Genomic DNA, 26,283 nt, shown 5'->3' with positions numbered 1-26,283 from the left:
CACCCTCTCAGTGGCATTGTCCTTGCCTCCTGTTCTCATCCCGTCCGCCCACTCTCATGCCCTGATCTCCGGAACACACAGGTGCTTATGAGGAGAGCGCTCAAACCCCCTCTCAGTGAATCGTCCCCACAGATACTATGAACTGAGGTACAAATTCAGGGTGCAGCTGTGGAGAGAGTGTTCTGCTTCCTCACACCACAATTTGGCAGAAATTGGAGGAGTGACTCCAGAGGTGAAGAAGGCATGAATGTAGTTAGGAGCATTAAATGATCAATTTTTGTATTTCAAGAAATTTTAAGCCAGACTGTGATTTTCAACTTTTTAATTAGTTTCATTAAATGTGAAAAGTGTAAGCGCACTGTACTGACCGCTGATTTAAATTTGCCAGTAAAAACACTTTTGTACTGGACTGAGATGACTCTGCATTTTGAAAATCCAACTATCTGTGCTAAATTGACAGAAATTATGGCAGTCGCTGGCAAAAGCACCTAAATGTTTGTGCTGGATTTATCATGAAGACTATTTATTAAAATAGTTTAAAGGATAAGGCCAAGCTTCACTGCTTGGCGATCAATGCGACTAATCAGACTGATCCGCCCACATTATGCCACCAGCTTCTTGTCAATAACCACATGAAGCATTAAGAGCAGTCATAAACCAGTGGCTTTTATTGTCACTGAAGTCTCTGCCTCACTGCGCATGTTGAGACAGGTTGAGTGACAACTGGGAACAATCCAATCATCTATTTAAAGACTACAACTATAATTATTCTCACTATTGATTAATTCAGCAAATAGTTTACCAGCCATAGACTTTAACAAGAAAATGAAAGATTCTGCTGGCAGGTCTTGTTTGCTGACAAGACTTAGCAAATTTATTAGGAAAACAAGCTAAATTAACTTTTTATGTCAGATGGTGAAGGTTTGAAGGCTTTTCTAAGTGAAGATTACATTTATATCAACATTAAATTATCATTTACACATGTTCAGTCTTGTGAAACTTTAATTTCATCAGATGTTTTAGTTACCAACAAAACCTAATGATTTTTTCTCTATTATGCTTTTTTCTTTATTGTGCTGTCATTTGCTTTATTTTGTATCGTTTTACAGCATTAAAGCTCTGGTTTAAATCGAGAAGATACTCTTGAACACAAAGAAATATTGAAAAATATTAAAAATTGTGCTCACAGGTAGTTAATGAAGAATAATAATGAAGAAAGCATTCAATGAAGTGAACAAAATGCAGATTTATCCCTGATTTTACTTGGATCTTTTAAAGAACAGTGCCAACAACAATATAAAAAGACAAAGCTCGTCCACCACTTCATATAATACAGAGTTGAAACTAACTAAGCATTATGAAGCATCTCCCTGGAGGAAAAAGTTCTAACAGATTATTGACCTCCCAAACTGATTTGGATGATGTGTGAACGTTCATTTTGTTCTGATTTTCCTGTATGAGCGACACACTTATTTGTAACCAGCTCTGCAGTCCACTTAAAAGTAATTATTGTGTTGCATATGCAAATGAATCTTGAATAAATGAGACGACAACTTGAGAGCTGTAAAGACTTTGCAATCATTCTTCAGTGTAATCAAGGTCCTATATGTGAGGGAACCTTCTGAACCGTTATAGCAATTAAGACACTTCAATAACTAATAATTTTCATTACAAAAAAAGAGAACAAAAAGGACGAGTGCTGTAGAGCAAATAAAGCACGTATATATGAATTAACTACATTTATATTTAAATTCAGAAACAAATTTATATGAGCTTGAGATATTCTTTGAATATGAATTGAAATAGGGCTCTAGCTGTCAAGGACTTTGTTTGTTTCATTTTTCATTTCATAATGTTGAAAGTGTTTCTGTTGGATTAACTGGTCTGGCCCACAGACAGACTAATTTAGAAACTGAAGTCTTACTCTGCAGGTAATGCCAACATGTGGCGTTAGCTACAGAAAGTAAGCTAGCACTATTCTGCTTAAATGAAGAAAGTTATTATGAGATAAAGCACACAAATATATTTTGCAACAGAAACATTTTAGATCATCCAATTTTTTGAGAACTACCACCTATTTAATTAATATCAATAAGGAAAATATTGATAAGTGTGTTCAAAACAATAAATCAAGAAATTAAATAGTATGCATTAAATACAACAACCTTGTTAATTTAATGTTTTTTAATATAATAAGTTTTTTAATATAATAAGTAAGATTTTCAACAACATAAAGATAAAAGTTGAACCAGAGTTTAAAGATAAAGTGAGTCTTAAACTGCACTCAAAAGAAGAGGAGCAGATTTCTTTCAATTCTTATTCTATTTATTGAGAAAATAAATCCTACATAGTACAAAATATATTTTTAAGAGCAAGAACTAAACTGATTAAAACCTAAAAAGGTATGTATTTATTTGTCAGATGTGATGACAGGTGTCATCTGCTTAGGAAAACTTAGGAATTCCTATTCAAAGAATGTCCCAATAATCAACTCAAGACAAACAGTAAAGTTCCTGCTGGGGTCCAATATGGGGAGGAGCAATAATTGCTTACAGAACCACAGTTGTATCAGCTGTCTCTTTGGATAAGACACATCTACACACAGGAAGACCTGCTGAAAGCTGTGCTCAAAGGTCACTTTCACATAGAGGAATGGTGATGCTCTCTTTTGAGCAAGATTTTAGATGACTGTAGATCTTTCACTTTGGATTTGGAACCAAGTTATTTACACAAATAAAGACACTGAAAAACATTCTGAAGACATAAATGTGTCTGATGGGAGAGAAAAATACAATTATGGCATTTCATAAAGATTCACTCAAAAATAAACTTAAGCAAATACATTTTTGATGCTCCAATGACTGGGCAGGGACGGCTTTCTAAATTAGCCCACTTTCTTGCTTGGATGCAGAGCTTTCTTCCTCCTTTGTCAAGTTCTGATTGCTACATTCAGGACTAATCCCAATGGTGATTAATTAAATACTATTTTAATTAAAAGGAAATCAAGTTGTAAATCTTGATTTGTTGTTCTCCACCTGTAGTTAATGCTACTTCAAGAATCATAAATGCATCCACTGACTTTATGGTTTGACTGAATCCAAAACTTACAGCATCTTTGGTAATTTTGTTTGATTTCTTTCTCATTATCCTGTCTTCCTTAATTATAATTTATGTAAACAAACATGTTGTGCCCTACTAATATGATCCCCACTATAAACAGTTGACTACAGAACCGAATGCAGTTTGATTAAATAAACAAGACATTGATTTTGCCTAGAGGTTTTTTTTTATGTAGTCAAGCTGCTTGGATTATTTTAACCCTGGTTCTACACAACCACTGCATCTCAAACTATACTGACAATTGCAGTCAGTTCATTGAGATTTGATGAGGAACTTTGTGCATTTCAAGTTAAACTCTTGTAATTTCAACACAGTGCATTTAAATGATTTATATATTCTTGTTTCTAAAAAAATAAGACTAATGTTTCTTAAAATTTCAGATTACCATATCATCTTTCCGACCAACAAAGCCTGCATGAGAACACATTGTGGTATTTTTCAGCATCACCTTAGGACTCGTAAAAGAAAAGATGAGGTGAAGCCCTCACTGTCTTTCCTTGTAGCAGACCCAATTTTCTTCCACCTCCTGAAGTCCCAATATCCCCACAACTTTGAAGTCCAGCCAGCTTTGAAAAAGCCAGCAGTCTCCCTGTCATGTCCAGGCAAAGGATTAGCCAAGCCCTGCAGGACCGAGTGGAAGGAGGACGAAAGAGGGCTGGAGGAGGAGTGGCGCCATTTTCCACGAGGGCCTTGTATGTGCAAGCAGCTCTACCCGCGGCCTAAGCTGTGGGGGATTAACAAGCTACTAAGAAAGCAGTGAACAGACCCCCAGTCCCACTTTTTTTTCTCCATGATTTTCACAGAAACCAATTTACAGCAGAGATCTTGGGGGGGAAAGCTGCTAATTCTCCCCATAACAACCTGCTGCTTTTAAAGGAAATCTTTGTTGTGTCACTCACAAAATCCGCTTTTGTGAGACGGCAAACATTTTCACACTCAAGTCAGGGAGGCATCTTTCTACAAAAGGATCCATTTATTGATATTGATACTTCAAAAAGTAACAATCCAATGCTGTTGGAGCAGCTAAGAGCCTAATCTCAGCATCAGGCTCTGTGATCAGTCATAAGAAAAGGATAGCCTGGGAAGTTAATTTTCTGTTGGGAGTCAAAACAAGGCAGAAGAGCAATAAATTTTCTAAACTTTGGATTGTAAATATTTCATAAATGTTCTGCTCTGAATACATTTCAAGTAGGGCATTAACTAGATCACAAAACAAAACTAAATGAGCAGTGTACAAAATGATTCTCATTTTAGTTGCAAATGAAAAGAGCTAATGTAATTCCGACTCATGTCTTGAAATAATACTCTAGTATCATTGGCACATCATTAAATAACTGTTGACACAAAGCTAAGATTAACGGTTTCATCAATGAGAAACCGAGATATGACTTGAAAGTGATACAAGATGTTAAGTCCTTAAATTAAAAGAATCCAAAGATACATACTCTACAGGTTTTTTTCAATAATGAGGTCCTTTGTCTTGTCTGTGACTGAAAGGAGCTTCGGGACTTTGACCTTCACCACTTTATTGTTGCAAAGTCTCTTTTGGAAATGGAGGACAGGCGTGGGTATGTGAGGAAGAGCAAGGCGGCCATGCAAGCACATCAGACCTGAGCGATCTTAATAAAGCTTCCCTCTATCCACCCTAGAGATCCCCTCACCCCAATTATACGGCTGACACCTCTACCCTCCTCCGTCTCCTCTTGTTTCTCACAACGACCTCCCCCTCCACTTCCCCCCACACCCGTTGCCCACCAGTCAGTTCCCAGCTCTGATCGTGGTTGTCCTTTAACTGAGCTCAAAGCCCGAGAGGCCTGCACAATATCATGCTGCAGGTGGCGTTTATACTTTCCTGTCTGCTGCCTGAGTTGTATCACTTCTTGTATTGACATGATATTATTCCTGTACTGCCAGGAACTATGCAAACTTCCATTTCTTCCAACAACCCCTCAGAGAGAATCAAGTGAGCAAGTTACTGTCAGAAGATAACATTTTGAAATGCTTCATCAGTATTTCTTGGTTTGGAATTTAAATCTTCTTGTGAAACTTGTGACATGCCAACTGAATCTGAAACAAGAAACTCAGCACAAGCATAATGAAAAGTAAAATCTGTAATTCATTAGAACAAGCTTGGAGGAAAGATATCCTCCAAGCTTGTAAGAAACTTTCAGCATTATAAGATTAAAAGGGCCTAGTCAAGCTACAGTTTTTGACACCTACCGAGTTTACCACAGTGGCTAAAACGTTGCCATGATCAGTTGGTGCACAAACATTAGCTTTTTACAACACCAGCTTGAACTTCATGCAGCTCGCTCTGCAACATTAAACTGCACCCTAACCAGCACTTAACTGCAGATCTAAGCTGTGAATTGAACTTTAGTTGTTTTATGATCCAACAGCTAATCCTTTAAGGTAAGCGCTTGGTGACTGCTGTGCATGTGTGTGCTTGTGTTTGCATGCAGACAATGCTCAGACTGTTAAGGACACATTAGTCTTTGTGTGGGTAAGCTGTTAATAATGTATTTCTTTCGTCTCACTTTAAACTGGATTCTCATGCTATAACCATCAAAAACAACAGGTTATGCCATTTTGTTTCTACCAATGCAGAGCTTTCTGCAAACAGGGAGTGATTCTGGGTGTGGCTTTGCAGATACAAAACCAAGATCATTCTGCAGTAAGTATAACTAAAATAACGGCATATTAATTTACTACAGATGATTCATATTAGCTGATGCATCTTATTATGCAAGCACATACGATGCTAATTTTACAAATTACCACAATTTTTAAAATCTTCTAAATTGTGTGTGTTTTTTTTTAAGACAACAGTTAATTCATTTTTAAGACTTAAAAATTATTTGGCAATTTTTAAGTCTTAAAAATTACCACAATTAAATACAGTTTTAGTGGCACACCTTTTAATCAAAATTTCAAACTTATTTGACTTTCTCAAAACTAAAATTATGTCTGTCACACAAACACTCACCTTTCATGTCACCTCAACCGACATCCTCAAAATTACCTCAATTTTATTGTGTAAACTTGCAAAGTTTGCAGAAGGATTTTGAAGCAGCCACTGCCAAATTAATACTGTATAATGGATGATTGTGAAATTAGCAACTAAAAGTTTTGATGATTCGCTTTCTGAGGAAAGTAAATGTTCTTCCCAAAAATGTTTTTAAATTAAATCAGGTTACAAAGAGTCACTGATCAGGAAGAAGTGCTTTGAATTTAGTTTCTATAATGAGATGCTTTGGTTTTCATAAGACAAGAAATAATGACTACATGAACACATTTCTGCATTAATAATAATTTACACACCCAAGTTGATGTGTGGGGTGTAACATTTTATGGCAGTCTGATCACTCTGTGTCAACAAACTTATACTTTTCCAAAGAAAATTATAGGAAATATATTTAAGTGTTTGTACAAATACAAAGAACTTATAGCAAAGCATAACATTTGTTAAACCAAATAATTAAAACAAATATTCTTGCACATTCATTTCACTAGTCTTGGGTAAATGTGCTGAAAAATACACAGTTTGAGCTACCCAATAATCAACAGCATGTGAGTTTGTGGAGCTTTTATTCTATTTCTTGACAAGTGGTTGCTTCATTCAAAACAAAACAAATTAGATTACAAATCAGGTCTCTTCTAAATAAAATTAGCTGTTCTCCTGATGACCCAACGATACGAGACTATGAACACTTCAATGAGTCCAATAGAAAAACAACTCAAGAGAAACACACAGAATTAGTGCTGATGCTGTATTGTTTCAAAGATATTTCACTGCTAGTGTTAAATTCTATCAAGGTCAGAGCAGGTCTGTGTCTGGCTAACCATCTGCCTTGAGCCTTCCCATGAGATCTACTGTCATCTCCTTGGCCCTGTCCTCTACTGTCCACTCTAAAGTTCAGAAGTTAAATTACAAACCAAACAAAGTCACTTTTCTGTGATTGTTCAAGTTACCGACACATTTCTGCAACTCTTTCTGTATTGAGACAACAAAGTTCATATTACTGTCAGTCTTCCATTAGAGCATATAAATTCTTAGAGAAGACCAAAGCAGTTTTTTTAACAAGAACTGAATTGTCAAATATGAAGTAAAATGGTAGAAAGATTGGATTTTTAAAACACTGACATACCAAACCATCAGTTACATTCTTACCATTTAAAGCCATTTCAATGTGATGCTACAGAAAGTGCCAGTCATTTCTCCAGCATAGAGTAGCTTAGAACTTCCCTCTTTCCATCTGCTGCACACAACCGAGCAGAAGAGGTTAAGTGCTTTGGCCCAACAGTACGCACTTCCTCATGGACTTTGACATTGCTCTTCAAAACTATTCCCCCTGCTCTCTGGCTGAAAAACCAGCTTCTGTAAGTTCAGTAGTTGGGGCTATTTTCCACATAAACAAATACACCCACAAAAATCTGACAAATCATGCAAAAGGGGTTGAAAAGTGCATTAGGGTGTTGTAGCAAAACGGGCTGGACGACATGAGGTTGAGAACAATATGACGTGATTTTTATAATGTAACTGCAAAAATGAGAACTGGCTCAACTTATTTTCAAATCTCAGCTCAAGTAAGGCTGAGTCAGAGCCAGAGTTAAAGTTTTCTCCATCAGTAGGGAGCATAGAGTAGCACAGAACTCTCCCTCTTCCACCTGATCAAAATCAAATAAATATAAAAATCAAAACTGAAACATAGACAGTAGTCTTATAATACAGCAGGAAGAATAATTGTTGCTATTCATTTTTAAATAAAATCTTTATTAATGTGAGGCCTCAGTATTTTTACTCAAGGTTATGTTGTGTGAAACTCCAATGAGGCCCGGTTGGAATGCAGTAAAGAAATTCCCATTTGTATCATCTATACATAGACGTATTGATACTATTCAACCACAGAAGTGATGGTTGAGCTGGAATAACTACACAATTCTAAAGAAAATGTGTTTCTGTTTTAAGTTGCCGTTGATTTGTCATGCACTTACTGACACTGCTTACTCTGTGCAATGAACAAACCTTCCACGATTCATTCTCTAACATACCAAGAAAAGGCAAATCAATTAATCCAGCACATCAAAAAACACAAATATGGGAAACTCCACATCAAATCAAACTCTGTTCATATACATGAGGATTAGAACTCATGTTGGACCCTCTACACAGTATTAGAATTAAGTTTTTTTATGAAGGTAATGCACATTATAAAACTCTTTGCTGAGCAAGAAGTAAAATACTTTCCTACTTATGTACTCTTTTTAAAACTATTCTACACCATTGAATTGAAAGTTTGAATGCTATACTTGGTGTATAGTTTCTAATGAATTTTTTTTGTTTTTTTATATTCACCTTTGTATGAGTCTGCTGCTGTGCCTGAATTTCCCCACCGAGGAACAATAAAGAACAATTCAAGTACATTCTATTCTATAAGTTTGTCCTTGCACAGAGGACAAACAATATAGGATGATAAAAATATTAAAAATGTTATTAACAGAAAAATCAATGATTTATTTTGAAAAGCTGCCAACTCCAGCGATTCTGTAAAGCAGCCATTAATTAAGCCATTTCTGTAATGTCTTTAGGGAGCGACTCTCTCTCGTTTGTATTATATGCAATTTAATCTAATCTCTAGCTTTTAATTATACAACATTTTCCAGAGTAGCAGCAGTCCTTACCTTACAGCTTCAAAACAGTCTGCTGACTGCAGCGATCCTGCAGACAGGGTTGGAAAAGGCTTCAGCTGCAGCTGTCTCTGAATCTGGATGAAACAAAAAGAGAAAAAATGATGAGCATTACATTCGAGTATCACAGACATAATACTGAGCAGCTTGCAACTGAAGCCACCTCATACTCTGAAGACAGTCATATTTTATTTTTCATCAAAGGATGCCAAGTCCAGCAATGAATAACAATGAAAACCTATGAAGATCTATCAGAACATGTTATAAGTAAAATGCCTTGAAGTGCCATGTTAACGTGAAGCAACCAGCCTAAAGCCCAGTGGAAAACGCATGTTTTGAGATGCAGAATGCATTTGCAATAAGTGAACAAAATCTTTCAACAAATCCCACAGCTCAAACTAGCCAATTGTGATGATAGCATCTCAGCTCACAATCTGCTCTGGCAATCTGCTCCAAGAAAAATGTCTTCACCTTGCCAAAACTCAAACCTAAGGAAAAAAAAAACAAAGACTCCTACAGTAAGATGTAACCAATAACATGGCAACTCTTAAACAGCCAGTATCTACTCCTAATACGTTTTCAGCTGAATTTCTGGCAACATCATGAGAAAGATTTGCACACATGTGGGCAGTTTAATGTAAGGATGACCGCTGCTCCACACATAAAAATAATGTTTACATTTACTGTCCAATATTCCGCAGATTCTTTAGCACAATATCTACAAACATGATTGCACACATAGTACATAAAAAATAAGTATCAATACCAATGTTTGTGTTTACCCTGAATAAGCAAAAATGCAGAAAAGGTTTTAAAGGGTTAAGTTATTGCAATAAAAGAAATACAAACATGCATTTTTGCATGTTTGTAAAAATGCATGTTTTTACAAACATGCAAAAAGCTTTTTGTCTTTTTCATAAGCCAAAAAGCCTATTTATAATGCAAAAGCAATCACAATTACATGTCTATAAACCTAAGCATCTCAAAGAGAAAAACTGTTGGCCATGTTAACTTAGTTTTTTGCAGATGTTGTAATAAGTAATAGCATTCTCAAAGCCAAACTTTGATACAATATTTTCAAAAAGGACATTTTAAGTACCTTTGAGCCCTGAAACCTTCAGAGAGGCAGCAACTTCACAACTATTAAACCGTCCAGCTGGCTGTCACTTACTGGTGATGGTTCAGTTGAGGTTACAGCAAAGTCGGTTCAAAGGCTTGTTTTTCCTTCTTCACTTTCTCTTTCAACTTCTTTTTCCTTTTTTTTTTTTTTATTACAAGAGGCCCAGAAAAGCCCCAGATAGAAAGCACAATCGTGTTTTGTTTATCAGTAATAGTTTATCCTGGGTAATTTGATACTATTAGGCATGTGGTCATTATTTTCTTGTTTCAACAGTTCAGGGTGTCTGTTCACCATCTATGGCAACAAGCAGTATAAGCTGGAAAGAAACAATATATATATTTAAAAACAAACAACATCAAAAAGGCAGATAAGGCCTTGTGCAAAACAACGCCTGTGCCAGCTCGACAAAAGGTCCAGACTGCACTATCTCTGAAACATTTTCAGTCTCCAGACTGAAAATTGCCCTTAAATACAACTAGATGGATTTAATATGAGTCCTTTGTGGCGCACTTCAGAAGGTCTGTTGACGTGGATCAGGCCATATGCTAGATTCACACAAGTATTCATCCAAAAGATAAGGAGAAGGTAATTGGTACATTTTTTGGAAATACTGGACATCACAAACCGCTCACATTTCTAAAGCACTGTCAGACAATAGATGCAGACAGTTTGTCATTAAAAGCCCAGTTTATTGGCAATGGTTTTCATTGTTTCAGGTTAACAAGCATAAGAAAACAACATGCAGTCATCCAAATGGAGGGAAGAAATAATTACTTTGATAACCTTTGAAGACCTTTTGAATGAACTAAAAGAACCTGGATGGAGGGGCCTGGTTAGCGTCAAGATACTCTCTTCTTCCACACCCTCCCTCCCATACTGTTTAGCCTGGCAACATCTACTTATCCTACTGAACTAGACTAAACACCAGTAATCTACAGACAGACTTGAAGGTGCATGATCAGGGATAAGAGTTAGTGGAATAAATGTGTAGAACAGTTTTTAAAAAGGTTCTGCCTTCAAAAAAAAAAAAAAAGGAAAAAAGAACTACAGTTGGTAAGCTACAAGTGGCATTTCTGTTAAGTACTCAATTACAGTTTGGAGCTTGTTGATGTACGTATTGGCCAATACTGATAAAGCAACATCGGTATTGGCCAGTTTTATTAATACCAGCCTAGTTTCACTTATTGGTCCAATACCAATATGTTAAAAAGGTGAATCATCAATGCTTATTTCCATTTTGTTGTCATTTATGTTTCAGGAGAGAGAAAGGAGGGAGTTAGTTATGTGGCATTTGTTTAGTCGTGACGGTGATTGTGATGTGGTGCAGGATGTGGGGGTGTTTAAAAGAAACAAACAAAGCAATGTAGGTGATGTGGTGGCTTTCAATAAATATTGGTTATTGCCCCTAACAGTAGCAATAAATTCAGAAATGAAATCCGCCCAAATTTTAATATCGGTGCATCTGTTTTGGCTACTTTAGCAGAAAGCTAAACTAATTACACAACTGATCTCAGTTTGTCAGTGTAACAAACCAGACACTGCTCAGACATGAACTTTGACCTAAAGAGTTGTCTTTGTGTAGGGCACTTCAAAAACAGCCTTGTAACAAGTTTAGCCAAAGCACACCTATCCATGCCAAAGACATGGATAGGTCTCTGGCCAGGATTTCAAAATAAGAAAGATTGTTGATGAACAAGTCTTACAAAATAAGGCATGCAGTGTATCTTAAATATAACTTAGCAAAAGGTTTCAATTGGTGAAATCTTAGCTTGGCTAATTTTGCAATCCAGAAAGCTTTGAAATAATCATTAAATAACTTATGTTGATTATTGATTGTGTTCAAACTTAAAATGTGATTTCTGTGTTTCATTCAGGGAAGTAATAAAATGCTTGAGGTGAGAGGATAAGAAAGGAATGTGGAAGCCTCTTTTAACAGATTGTTAATGTATCTATGATGCTTAGTAGAGTCTCTGATGCCCAAAGATAAATGTTGTTTACAGATAGAATGTGGAAACTACGGTCTTCTTCAGCTGCACATGGGAATTCACCGAGATAATTACTGGGTTCACCCAAATTAAATAGTCATAACAAAAAGCAGCCAAATGATTCCACAATTCTTTTAAAACATTTTTCCTGAGATTTCTGTTTCAATATTTCATGATTTTGAGGCCAAAATATTACACTGACTTTGTCCATTACACCCACCAGAAATGGATTTATTTTAACCCTATGTAAATAACTTTGTCAGTTTGCCATTCTTGCATGCTATATATTCAGCCTGACAAGAAAACAAGCTTTGAATTGAATGAAAACAATATATATTACAGAGCAGAAACAAGACTTAAAACAACTTACAGGCTTTTAGGTTACTGATCAACTAAACACATAAAGTAGTTGGAATTTTGCTGATGAAAAATTTGGACCAAGCTCTGTCCAATACTGAAATTGTGACATCATGTCAGTCCAGTAACTCAATTACAACATGTTTGCGCTCAAAGACAAAACGCCTGGATCTTCTTTGGTATGACATACCACAAATTGCATGTTGTGTAACTGAAACAAAAAAATGTAAATGTAATATTTCTGGCATATGATGTATTCAAATTCAAATGAGCTTAAACTACACGTATCCATAGTGATTAAAATTTGAGAAAAATAAACATCTACAGAAGAAACCAAGTTTATTGCATATTTAACTGAGGATTCTGTGTAAAGTATAGATAACTGTTGTTCCAAAAGATCATGTGAAAGCTTCTCACATTCACTCAGCTGATATTGAAACGCATCCATTCTTCGTCTTCCAGTTCTCTAAACCATGTTTCTGGACAAAAACCCCAACTTCCTTCTTCTCAGATACTTTATCCAATATATACTGAGGGATAACTAACAAAAAATGCTCATTGAATATTTGTGATTTTTAATTATGACTGCTATTTAGTTATCCCATGAGTCCCATTTTGATTTCTTTGAACTGTGCTAAAGGAATGATTGATATAATAGTCATTGGCCAGCCTGGGCTTGTGTTTAAACAAGTAATAAATCCTCCAGAGGAACTTTGTAGTGTAGCCTCTTCTGTCTCCCGCCAAATGACAAACAGGCCCCACTCATGCCCTCTCTCCACTCAGCTGTCTGTTAAGCGAAAACATGTGGTCTGGTATCTTGTTTCAGGCAAAGTGAAAACACACACCCACTGAGGTTTACAGTGGAGCAGAAAAGTCAAACAAGTTGCGACCAGGAGCGTTTCCTGTCTTTGTCAAAACTCCCTTATTCCACGTCTCCACAGGGGGTGAGCATAAGGGGTTTGACTCCACCCCCCACCGTCCCACCCTGGTGCAGACTGCAGAAAAATCAATCAGTATTCAGGTCATGCCACCACCCTTAACACAAGACCTCTGAACCCAGCGGGGATCTCCTTGGAGGAAGGGATAGGGATTTGTCTGTTGTGCCAGTGTCTGCTCCGTGTCCAACACTAACAAAATTCTCGTGTTGAGGGGAGGAGTGCAGCCTGACCCTGTCCACCTACGACACAATAAATCCAGCTCAGGAGTTCAAGGTGGGCTGACCTGTAGCTGACCCCATCTCTGGAAAAACGTGGAGACTTTCCTTGACGCCGTTTTTTTTTTTTTTGGCTCAAGGGAAAAAGGCAGGATGTGCTCAGGTTTTGTGGGCATCGCCAGTGTGCAAATGAATGCATTTACTCATTCAAGTTTCAATTCCCATCCAAACTGTTGGGAAGCCTTCTTTCCATCATGGAAACTAGATGGGGGGCAGAATTAGCATAGCATAATTACACTGGGGAAAGATCCAGGCTCCAAGGAGCAAGACATAACCTGTAATTTGTCATTGTGCTCCCTATGCAATTGACACTCATTCTATGACACTGGAGATAAATGTCGGAATTCAGGCTGATAGTTTAACCGATGGTGCATTTGGAATGATAATAACCAGGGTCTTGAACATGTTCAATCTGATGAGCAGTCCAGCAACAGCTCTCCACCACTTTTTCAACCCTCTTTGGGGTATTATCATGCTAATCTAAAGAAGAACCCAGAAAAAAAGTAAGTTTCTGTGAAAGAGGATATTTAATGAGAAGCAAGGTCCTCTGAAACTCTGAGGACACAAAAGAGGGTATTTTCAACCAGCTGTGCCTGAGCAAAGCAGGTGACAAATGGACACAGACATTACGCTGGGTGCTTAATTAAAAGAACATAGCCTAATTAAAAAGATCTTCCTGCTGAATAGACCGCCTCAGTTCAGTAAGTGACCTGTGTCTCCTGCACATGTCGGGCACAGACCAGTTAGTCTGTTTGTACTCTTTGACATGTTTCATTTTCACATCAGAAGGGCTGAAGCGGTAAATACTAAAGTGGATCATGTTGTAGGAAGAGCAGCAGATCATTGTAGGGGTGCTGGTTTAAGTTCATAGACTGATAGTTTTCTTTAAAACAGTCAATGACATTTTTATGACATCAAATTCACTAAAAAGCAAAACAACATCCACTCACATGTGGAGTATCACATGTTCCACATTAGTATTGTAATTGTGCCCCACTTAAATCACTCACCAGGGACTTTGGACATTGCATCATCTCCGAGCCATTTATCTCAACAATAAATATTTTCTCTCCAGCAGAAAAAGCATAGGGTTAACAAGGTTAAAAAGTTTGTGTATTTTAGCAGCACTTTTTCATTTTGTTTAAAACATAGCTCTGTCTCAACACAGATGATTTAAAGAAACACATTTTGCTAAATGAACCAGTGTTCATCTGAAGCAGTTTGTTGAAGATATAGACAAGGGGTGCCCAAAGTCGGTCCTCGAGGGCCGACATCCTGCATGTTTTAGTTCTCTCCCTGGTTTAACGCACCTGGATCCAATGATGGCTCGTTAGAAGGCCTAAGAAGAACATTGACATGCTGAAAAGGTTGTTCGTACTACCAGGGAGAGAACTAAAACATCCAGGATGCCGGCCCTCGAGGACCGACTTTGGGCATTCCTGAAATATCAGCAAGTTTCCTTTCCTAGTTTTAATTTGGCAATATTTCAGTAAGGTTACAGGTAATAGAAAGAACAAGGTTCTTTTTCATGATCTATGCATCTTTGTTTTTTACTTCACAATCACTGGTATTTCAGCTGCTCTCTACATAGCAGGAGGTAAGAATAGATCCACATAACAAAGGCAGACAGTGAGTAGCACTGAAAAATCACTTTAAATTGTAAATTTCAAGGGAAAACCTAGAACTTCTAAATTAAGTAGATTTTTAGGGGTTTAAAAAGCTGAAGCAAATTAAAAGAATGAAAGCACTTCAGTTTGGGTGATGATAAAGAGGACTGTATGGTATGCAGGTTTCACTGCAAACTCATGCGCCATGCATTACATAAGGGATTATGAGTCAGAATAATAAATAACAACTGTAAGATTTTTTTTTCTGCTACATGAAGTCAGAGGTTAGCAAAGTCTTCTACATTTTCTTCTTTTTCTCATTTTACTGACTAGTGCTGTGCCTCTGTGTTAATGAACACAATTATTTTAGTTTAGCTCCAATTCAATCACATTTTACATTCCAAACACTCAAGCTTAATGCATAAATAATATGTGCATTATTTTTTATTTATTTGTGTTGTGCTGCGTTGGCACTTAAGATGTATAATTCAAAGCTTAAAGTGCAAAGCTTTGTTTACATTTCTTTGTGTGGTATGCAAAGAAGGTTTATTGTAAAAGAAGGGTTATGGTGTTTATGTTAATGCACTACACTATACAATGATCTGACAACTTTAATTTATTTGTTTTTTTTGTTTAAATTTGGCCTATGAATTTTATTCCTAACAAAAAAATTAACCCGGCAGATGTAAACAGAAGAGCTCTGACACCTAATTATCTACCCCAACTTTTTCTGTTTTTAATAAAACTCAGTTAGCCAGAACCCAATTTAAATTTACAGGTGTGGTGAAGAAATAAAAATAAAACAGCTTTCATGTGCATTAAATTAAATCTCTACACTTACAGCTTTGCACTGTGTGTGAGTGGGAGTGTGTGTCAAAATCTGTATTGTTGTAATCTCTGCTACATAGTGCACAATGTGGACAATCCTACAGCTCTTTGAACATATCTGAGTGCACTCTGCCAGCTAATATGAGGCCCTATGAGTGGATCTCTATCTCCTATTCCACACTGAAAATTACATCAGTCAGAGACCATGGTGAACTGAGAAGAGTGATAGTGGTTTGCAAATATTAGTTATGCCTGCAGAACAAAATGTTGAATTAAGAAAAATGACCAAGCAACAAAGTGAGCTTTTATAAATTTCCTATTTCAAAGATCTCACTGGTACATCATGTTCAAGACTTCTGGTCAAATTCTGAAAGCATATAAAGAAATAACTGTCCAGCAACCAAAAAAAAAAAAAACTGTTTTAAGGGTTTGGATCAGGCAGGACTTTAGAGCTTTGAAAACATAACTCACACAAGGAGCAAAAGTAAACTATGACATTTAGTTTAACCAAGGTTTTAATTTGCAGTATGCTGACATGGCGCTGTTTTCACATCAAGAGGATATTAAACTACATCTTGATGACAAACTTAAGAAAAAGTAGAACATAAGAACGAACCAAAAAAGATGTTTAGAGCTTAAATGACTTGGATGTAAAACTGGGTTTTAAAAAACAGCAGTCCAGAAAATAACTACAAAAAATAATAATAATAATAATCCTGCAGAAAGGTTTTTAAAAATTAGCCTCAAACTATAAAGTCCTGTGAACAGTCTTTCTGTCCAAGTCTTTAAACTGGACTTTGACATTTTATTCTCCTGGTACCTGAAGCCACAGGTCGACACTAGTGCACAAGGTTTTGCTGGAGGGCTACTGTCAGTCTCAGACATGGCCAGAGTGTGAATGTGTGTTTGCACCCTTATTCTTGTCACATTCTCCCATCATTTACTTGTGACTTTAAAGCAATAGTGTGGTCTGAGTTTTTGTGTATACACGGATGGTATTCTTCCTGTCAATCACCAGAAACTAACCCCTCAGGGACAGATTAAGGGAAGTGGGAGAATGTAGGAGGCAATGAGGAGGGAAAGATCAAACCGAAGAAAAACAAGAAAAGTAAATCCATACCCTGGAAAATGCAGTCATCTTGCATGACTTAACAAGACGCGTTTTGTTGTGTTTATTCATCTTCTCTGTATGAAAACAAGCTTCCACCCTCACAGTAAATTAATGATCATGTTTTGTTACATGAAGCAGCCATCCACATCACTGCAGGAGCACACAGACAAACACACTTATGTTGAATTATCTGCAATTACTCTGAACCTGTTCAAATGTTTGGAGCTTCACAGTTTGACTCCAATTTAGTTTCATGAAAAACAACTTGACCATTGTCACAGTCAGTTGTTATCCAACCTTTAGTAACATTGTTTCCCATTACATTCCATAAAAACATTCACCAGAAACCAAATATCCATGAAAACAACCATCACTAGTATTTTGAGAATTAGCTTTAGCACAAGATTTGCAACTTTAGATATTAGGATAGTACCTTGAAATGTCACCACTGAACTGAATTATTCTACCCAGGTTATAGATTGAATAAAAAAGTGTATGAATTGTGAATCCATCAACATGTGCGTCATCCAGTGAGCTGAAAGTTAAGAAATTGACAAAGTTTTAATTTCAGTTCAAAAATCTTTACCATAAAGCAGATCGTTTTCCATTTTAAAAATGTTGGTTTTGTTTTTCTTCCTCTGTGCAGAACAGTTTAAAAACTCTCCTAGTGCAATATGAGGAGCTAATTTTAAACTGACTTCAAGAAAGCAATCTCCCCCCACACACATCCTCATGCATAGCTGCAGGGGTGAGTCAACACTTGGTTAATAAACCTACACACACATACACACCCCCCACGCGCACACACACGCCCACACCCACACACACATTACTGGAATGGGAAGAGTTTCAGAGTACATGAGAAGAGGAGGGGATGGTATGTTTTACTCACATTGGACCACTGCCCAGTTTGGATTCATATGACATTAACTGAACCCCATCCCTACCCCCGATAGCCCCACTAAAGACTGTTTTAAAAATAGCCTCAGTTTGATGGAAACCAGCCTGTAGTTCTGGGAAATGAAGGAAAATGACCACAGCATGTGTAGGAGCTTAGACTTATCTAGTAGACAGCATCCAAATCAAATATTCCCTGCACATATGGTGAACACCAAAATATTTTTATTTTAATTGCTAATTAAAAAAAACAAAAAAAAACTGACTGAGGCAGGTTAAAAGAAAACTTCCTAGATTAATTTTCATTTCTGAGTGTAACATGTTCTAGGAGAGATCAAAATCTTTTGAGAATTGCTCTCAGAAAAATTAACCACAATAAAGCCAATAAATTCAAACAGATCTAATGAAAAAGGCTGGGAATCATGTCTGAATTTCTACTGGTCTTGAGAATTGGGAGATCAAGTACAGGCATCATGTTACACTGCTTAGAGAGGAGCATTTAATTTTTGAAAGACATCTGAAAACTCTTTGGGAGGGTTGAGGGGGCTGGGGGGGTCTGCATACTTAAATTAAAGATATGAATACCTGTCTGTTAAATGTGTGGGCAGCAAGGGTGGGATATAATGGGATCTTACCAGGTGAACCAAGCAGCTTTGAATAAATATGACAAAATAAAAGAAGTCCTTATCTTAGGTTTTTAATTTCCTGCTTCATTTCACCTTTCAGGGCTGTAAAAATTCCCATTTCACAATAATCAACAATAATGCATGGCCATAACTCAGAATTACTTTTATAGTAACAAATCAGCAGACCTGCCCTGCTTTGCATAATAAACCTAAATGCTTTAGACAAGGCGGAAACCAGAAACCTGACAAGAAAATATTGCTAAATTTTGCAGCATCACTATAGAAAAAACGTTTTCATCTCACTCTGTTCTGTAAACAGCTATGACATTTCCATATCAAAGTAAATCTATAGCTATTCAGCAAAATACATAATAACTTAATTATTTAGGAATTTGTCATACTAATTACTTAGACCTTTATTCACAAGCTATCTCCACCTACAAAAGAATGGTCTTATTCTTGAGTCCTGATTTTTTTCCAGTAGTTGTGTCTTCATTTCAGTTACCAATAACTTAAAAAGTATCTAAAAGTATAAGGATTATTTATTTATCAGTGAACGACTTCAACATCAAAATCTACAATGAACTTGTTTTAAACCATAATACAATAAATGCTAATCATCACTTATGATTTGTTTTTTGTTCTCCGTTTACACAGCTAATTAATGAAGTTTTTCTTAAAGGGTGTAATCAATGTCTGTATGTACGGTTACTTTTGTCACTAATCAGTGGGTAAAATATGCAGAAAAAGTGGAAGATTTTATAAAATCAGTTGTTTTTATTTATTTTTATTTAAATCAAAATATTCTCCATAAAACTGTGTTGTGTCATCAGATGAATAAAACCAAAGGAGGCAGCAATCATCATAGAAAGAAAAAGAAATATTTTTGATTTTTGGAGTTGTCGCACAAAAAGACAGAACTGAGTTTCTGTCATAATGTTTTGATATTTCAGGAATTAAAAAGCTGATGATGAATGAAGAAAAAGAGGAAGAGGCCCTAATTTTGTCCCTGATTGGTGAAGTTAATGCTCCTGGTTCCAAGAAACAGTTTCTTGACAAAAGATTCCCAAAATATCTGCATGAACACAACCCTTTAGATAGAAGCTGTTTTCTTATCTTCAAGCTGCACAAAGCAGCAGTTCAGGCATGCAGCCACCTTCTAAATTTGAAACTACAAATCTCACAGTCTGGCTGGAAAGTTTTAACACCTAATTGAGAGCAAATAAAACAAAAAAATTATTGATGACGCTTACAGATGTATCAATCAGGCATTTCTGGCCAATATTTCTGGTTTTATTTGATGTTTGACTTCATGATTTCCATATTAAAACAAACTACTCCTCTCAAGTGTGGAGACCCCCAAGGATTCGTCTATAGTCCACTTCTATTTTCCCTACCCAAAGTTCCATTTTATTAACTTTTAAAGATCCATCAAATTTCAATCCAGCTATGCTGATCACTAGAAGATCCATCTTCTCCCTCAAAACGGTAATATCCCAAAATAATAAAAGCAGAACCAAAATTGTACTGAACTGTGATTTTGGTTTGCAGTGTAATCAATTTAATAAACATGAAAGAAAATTCCTTTTTTAATATTTGATAAATCTGATCAAGAAAAACTGACCATTTAGAATCAATGTCAGCTTGATTGGTGCATCACCAGCGATAATCAGTATGTTCCAAATCATTGTGACATGCAGCATAAAAAAGCTAAGCTAAATGTTCACACAGAGTGCATGCACCTAATAAAAGAGATGGTGAAGACCTGCTGGTGACTGGTAGGTCTCTGCAGCAAAATAACCTCTGGCACAAAGATGGATGGTTACATTTCCTCCAGAAGAAATAGCAGTTTGTTAAGGGGGGGGAGGAAGGAGAGTAACAGGGCTGTTAGTACAAAGTTGTGATAGCCACAGCAGCTGAACTGGCAAAGAAAATAACTTCACTAACAGAAAAGAAAACTTCACAAATTGAAAATCCAAGAAAAAGGATCGTTACTGTGCCGCCCACACTGTTTGATTGAGAGCCAATCTCAGTGAAATGAAGCGCAGAAAAACACTCAGCAATAAGGATGGAAATGAGCGCTAAAAAAAGTATGATGCACTGAAACTAATATGCTGTGAAAAAAAGTTGTTAGAAATATACTGTTTTTTTTCATACAGTGCTGCGTACATAAAAAGCAAATTCACAAATTAGACAAAAGATGGAAATAGAATGCAGAACAGAAGACAAAAGATAGGAAAAGACTAAAGTTCAGTGTTGACAATGTGGGCGTTTACAGTGTGTAATTGTTATTTATTAGTAAATAAAAATATGTGCTTCAGTGTTATGCAAAAGAACCGATTCTCTAAACGTTTTGTCCTTTTGACACATTATATGTCGTGTGCTACTTTGTGTTGTTCTGGAACAAACAATTCAACAAAAATACATGGACATTTTTTATTTTAATGTGGCAAAGTGTAAAAATATTCCACTTTGCAAAAATCCCACTTTTGCATTGGAAATGTGACATAGATGTGAGCTCCGATCTGGATTTCTCTGTTTATTAATTTCACAAGCTAAAAAGAAAACATGGATTCTTTGCTCTGATCTGCAGATAAAGATGATATTACAGAAACAGTGATGGAATGTTTAGCAATGAACAAAAACCTTCCAAATATGGTATGACACAACATGAAGTTCCTCAAATAGCTGCAGATAAGATGTCTTAAACTTCAACTTGTACAGACAACTCTGCTGTGATTCCATCATGAGTAAGACTACTCAGTAATTCTCATTGATAAGAGCAGCTGAAGGGAACAGTGATTCAACTTGCTATACAGTAAATGACCTGTGATTAAGAACAAACTGGCTGTTTATACACAACCAGGTTGCAAAAAGCATTTTTAATTAACAGAGAATATCTACAGAACAGATCATTAGCAGGAATTCATGGATCAAGGTTATTAATAAACACACCTTTCCTGAGCTCAGATGTTTCCCATCATTAAACAAAGAAGTGGAATGGGATTTTTTTTGTTCTTGCACTTTAAATGAGCAATTAAATCTGGTGTGATTTCTTAATTATCCTTACATGAGAAGATTATATTTATGCTACACAGAGGAAGCTTTTTAGATATAACTAAGTACAAGCTGTATGGAGGAACAGTTGTAGCATGGTTGCCTTGCAGAACCAAAGTCTTGGGTCTCAGCCCCAGCTGTTGACTCTTTTGTGGTGTTTGCATGTTCTTCCTCTGCATGGGGATTTTTTGTCCATGTTGTATTTCCATTTTTGCTCCAAAACCTGGCAAAATTAGAATGCCACGCCGTAGGTAAGGGTATACCTTGACTCTTGCTCACTGCTCGAGACAGGAAACAGCACCTCATCAAGCTTGCAAGGATTAAGTGGTTCAAACAAGTTGGTGGATTGTTTCAATGCTACATAGTGCATAGCATGTGCATCTTTTGAAGCACATGATTGAAGGGGTGTGAAAGAGTGGGTAATCTCTTTAACAGGGACAACTGACTAGGGAGTGTTAAAGACAAAGCCATGAGTCAAGATTGGCTCTAACTTCATGCCAAAACCAGGCATGTCTAAACATTTACGTGAGACAAAGGAGAACAGCCACTTTGAAAATTCATGCAGCACTGCAGTTTTTAATTCTTAAATTTTATTGGCCAGGAGCCCCTCTCAGCCATAGAAATATAAATCTTGGGGAATCTGCTGATTTTGCGAGCTTTGGGTTATATGTTCCCCTCTAATAGCTGGACTTCATCCACTGTGCTCCATGAAGCACATAACCAAACAGTTGTGAAGTGTTTCTGCTCACTGCTTGTGGCCTTGGTGGGTTGGCAAGAAAAACCCAAGTCCATGTTTGACAAGGGGTTAATGTTTCAGAAGAACAGGCTGGAGAAACCACAAAAAGACAGCCAGTCTGGATGAACGGACGGGGGCTGTCACTTGTCCATTTTGTGGTCCGCCACGTCCCGCCTCTTTTTCTATCTCACCCCTCTAGCCTTTCACTGAACTCTGAAGCTTCCCTACCGTAATTTACACGCTCATCAGCTCGACTGTAATTTCCAGTGCAGGAGGAACCCACACCAGGACCACAGGAGGGATAAAGCTACACGCCTGTTTTTGGAATCAAGTGTAATTACAATTCTGCCAAGGCTTTGGATCGCACCAAAGGGAGGGATGACTGTCGGCACTGTTTTCACTTTAACTTCCAGCAGTCTGAACCAATAACAGGGAAGCAGATGCAACAAAACTGGCACCAATCTATTACATCGGTGCCAAAGGCAATCTATAAATGAACTTTAAAAATTAGGGATACTAATATACCTGGGAGATTGAGAGCACCAACTCAGCAAAACAGAAAATGTAACTCCAAGGCAAAGAAGAGAAGTTTCTTCCTCTCCAATCCAGGAGCACAAAAAAAACACACATTCAGAAAGGGCAATGATGGAAGAGCCACATGCCATGCTGCATAAGGTATGAGACTGTGCATTTGTTACACCTGATGCAACATGTTAATGTGATTTCTTACCAGCTGTGGCCACAACAGGGCCAGACCTTGAGGCCAAGGCCCGGTGGTCTCAGCAGATAGCCCGGACTGGCCTGTGCTGTGTCAGGCTGGGATTATGGATGGCAGGGAGCTTGCAGGGCTGACAGGTAATAATTCACTCCCCAGGGGTCCCACACCCTTCACTGGTTACAACACAACCAGCCAGGAAAGGGTGGAGGTGCTGAGAGGGGGAAAAATAAAAAAAACCTTGAAGTGCACATCCCCATAACCCACCCATTTTCTCTCATTTCTCCCATGCCCTTCAAGAAGCAAGACTCTCCCTGGCAGCACAGTTGCCACGGGTAACCAGCCATTATCAAAATGAAATATGAGGTGTCACAGACCAGTGCCGCTCTCAGGTGCAGGGCCAAACAAAGTCCCATATGTTGTGGATGTGAAGGGGGGCTGGGTTAACTGTTGCTTCCTGAAGCACGGTATTGCACCAACCCATTCTTTAGACATCAGCTGTTACAGATGGTGCTCGGAGATATGAGACACTTCAGACAAATCACTGTTGTTAAGGTGGCACGACAACAGCCTGAAATCTATCATGCAACGCCCTCAAGTTCTTCTGAGCACAGAATGGGGGAAATGGCGGATGAGTGCAGCTATTCGGCAACTTCAAGAGCGCCTGGGGAGAAAATGTAAAGTGTCTTCATCCATTGCACTGAAATATAGCTTTTTTCCTTTTTGACCGATCAAAGCTGCAAAATAAGTTAGAGTGTTCGCTTTATATCCATAGACACGGTTACTGAACACTTCATCTTGACATGAAAATAGTCAAACTGAATGTCCCCCAAGGGCCGGAGCTCTCAGCCTCCGGTTAGAAGCCTATTTCAACCATCATTACCCTGAGGACCATTAGGAGGATGCCATCCGCACATATAGGGTCCGTCATTTCAAACTCAAAGCAAACGATAAAATGGAAATCGGAAATAAAATTACACACTGGGCTAAATGCACCATTAACCACGCTAACTAAGCGACAAACCTATCAGGGCTCGGGGAACGAGGACTGGATGAAGAGAAAGCAATTCTGAGCAGTGATGAGGAATGAATGCAATGCTGGGCACTTGGCACTTTCTCACATTTATGACCAACTCATTTGTCAGCAGAAACAAATTCTCCCTAATGATTATGTGTATAAGCAGCGGAAAAAACAAACAGGGGCCGCCTTATGCCGAGTCTTGACAACTACCTCAAACGAGGGCTGAATGTAGATGGGTCTGCACTATTCATAGTGCGAGTGGGAGCACAGACAGACCTGCTGGTAGAGAATCGGGCCACACAGGAGCATCCCACTCGCCCTGCACGGAAGCAGCACTCCTACTTGTCAGCACACCAGCTGCATGTCAAATAGAATAACCTGAAACCACACTGCAATACTCTGGAAGCAGCAAAGAGTGCAAAGTCATTGTACAAGTGTGGTAAGAAAACCGCAAGCCATAAGTGCCACCACCCTTTCCCCATCCTGCAAAGTCATTGCAGCAGCTGAGAGGATGGAGACAAAGCTAAACCAAAGAAAGTCACAAGATTTGACCACATGGACAGCACTTAAACATCTGACCAGATAATCAAAACAAAGGAGCATTCAGAATCGGCAAATAACCCAGCGAAATCAGGGCAAAGCTGAACTGATTTTTTTTTTTCTAATGCTCGGAAAACTTTTGCAAGGAGAGGACTAGTTTGAGTCAGAAAAATGAGGCAAATAGGGGTGAAAAGTAGTCATGACGATTGTTCCTGTTGTGCAGGTTGAGATATATTTACTGTTCAATTGTTCTTAGCCTCAGCTGAAACTAAAAACCCACAGAGGGAGATGAGACACCTAATGCACAACAGGCTGAGACAAAACAAATACCCGTATTTCTGCAGAGAGCAACTCCGAGGCATCTATTTCAAGGTAAATAACCACCAGCCGCTTCGAGGAATCTTAGAGGTGGAAAAAAAATAGGGGTGAAAAAAATATTCTAAATCTGTGTGTATTTTAGCGATATCCAACACAGGTTGATGTTAAACTCTGCGTGCAGAAGCAGAAACCTGTTAGATTAGAACAATGAGCTCATCGCTTCCCCCAGAGATTCTGGCATCGAGACTAAACTGCAGCTGGAGTAAGCATGATTTAAGAGGCAAAATGTAGGCGAGGTGGGAGGGAAAGGTTCGCTTACAATACAATATAAAACACTTATGCAATGATCGCGTCCTGCCAGACTGATTTGTTTACCTCACCTTTTTTTTATTGTCAGTGCACTGTTTTGCACAAGTTAAAGCTTTCTCTTGGGAACAAGCGGCTGTTTAGATGAAAACTGTTTCCCAGACAAAAGGTCAATCACTGAGATCTGGTTGCAATAACTTGCAGAGACTACTGCTGCCATAACACGATGGACTAAGAAAAATAAATGCACACACATACACACACACACACACACACAAAAAAAACCATCTCTTACAAAATTATTAAAGAAGATTACAAAAGTCCACCCGACTCCAGTTATGAGAAGCTTGCATCAATTCTGTAATTCAGTCTGAGCGCAAAGAATGACTGGACCGCTGGGGGAAAAAATAAAATAAGAAAGGCTATAACTTGGCGAGAGTTCAAAACAATTTAGAATTATGTTGTTCATTAGCAGTTAACGCTGCTGCTGTAACATCTCTTCTGTGCAAAGTTAGAGCATCCTCAGAGTCTTAATGAGCAAAGTCAGCACAGCTGAGACAGCACCGCTCAGTCCGCAACTAGAAAAGCAGGCAGTTCTTACCTTATTGTTTCCACGGCACTTCCACTGTAGCAAAATGTATCTAGCAGTCTTTCTATAAGGTCGCAGGGACAAGACAAAAACAAAAAACGAAGAGTTGTTAGTGTACAAGCTGGTTGTTTTCGGAAAACAGTTAGTATTCCCAGAGCGCCAGCGTAGAGAAAAGGCGCCCCACACTACTGTGACAGGACTGGAGCCAGTCCGACTGGAAATCACAACACCTCGACAGCCGCAGAAGCCACGCCTCCTTCCCAACACAAGAGCTCCAACCAATCAGAAAGCGTATTGACAAAGACTCCCTTCTACGATTGGTTGAATGAGCGAACATAAAACGGCAGCCGAGCCCCGCACAGCTCACTTTTCATCCAGATGTTGAATGCCTTAACATCGGTACTATAAACTTGAAAAGCCAATCAGAGCGCAGCAGAGGGTAAACAAAC

At 37.9% G+C, this 26,283-nt stretch overlaps 1 protein-coding gene across 7 annotated transcripts in view; it reads right to left on the bottom strand.

Moving 5' to 3' along the window:
• sema6cb (semaphorin 6Cb) overlaps window positions 1-26,053 on the bottom strand; it is a 171,168-nt gene extending 145,115 nt beyond the window's left edge. For 6 of the 7 annotated variants that reach the window (XM_032557983.1, XM_032557982.1, XM_032557981.1 and 3 more), the window contains exons 1-2: window positions 25,847-26,053; window positions 8,803-8,885 (exon numbers count right to left, since the gene is read on the bottom strand). The gene's annotated coding sequence lies outside the window, so the exon portion shown is untranslated. The remainder of the gene's footprint in view (window positions 1-8,802; window positions 8,886-25,846) is intronic. The other variant, XM_032557989.1, reaches the window with a different exon arrangement.
• Between the last annotated feature and the right edge of the window lie 230 nt (window positions 26,054-26,283).

Source organism: Xiphophorus hellerii, chromosome 3 (assembly GCF_003331165.1).
Source record: "Xiphophorus hellerii strain 12219 chromosome 3, Xiphophorus_hellerii-4.1, whole genome shotgun sequence".
NCBI classification, from domain to species: Eukaryota; Metazoa; Chordata; class Actinopteri; order Cyprinodontiformes; family Poeciliidae; genus Xiphophorus; species Xiphophorus hellerii.
The sequence above is the reverse complement of the archived record's forward strand: the minus strand, read 5'-3'. Positions and strand labels throughout refer to the sequence as shown.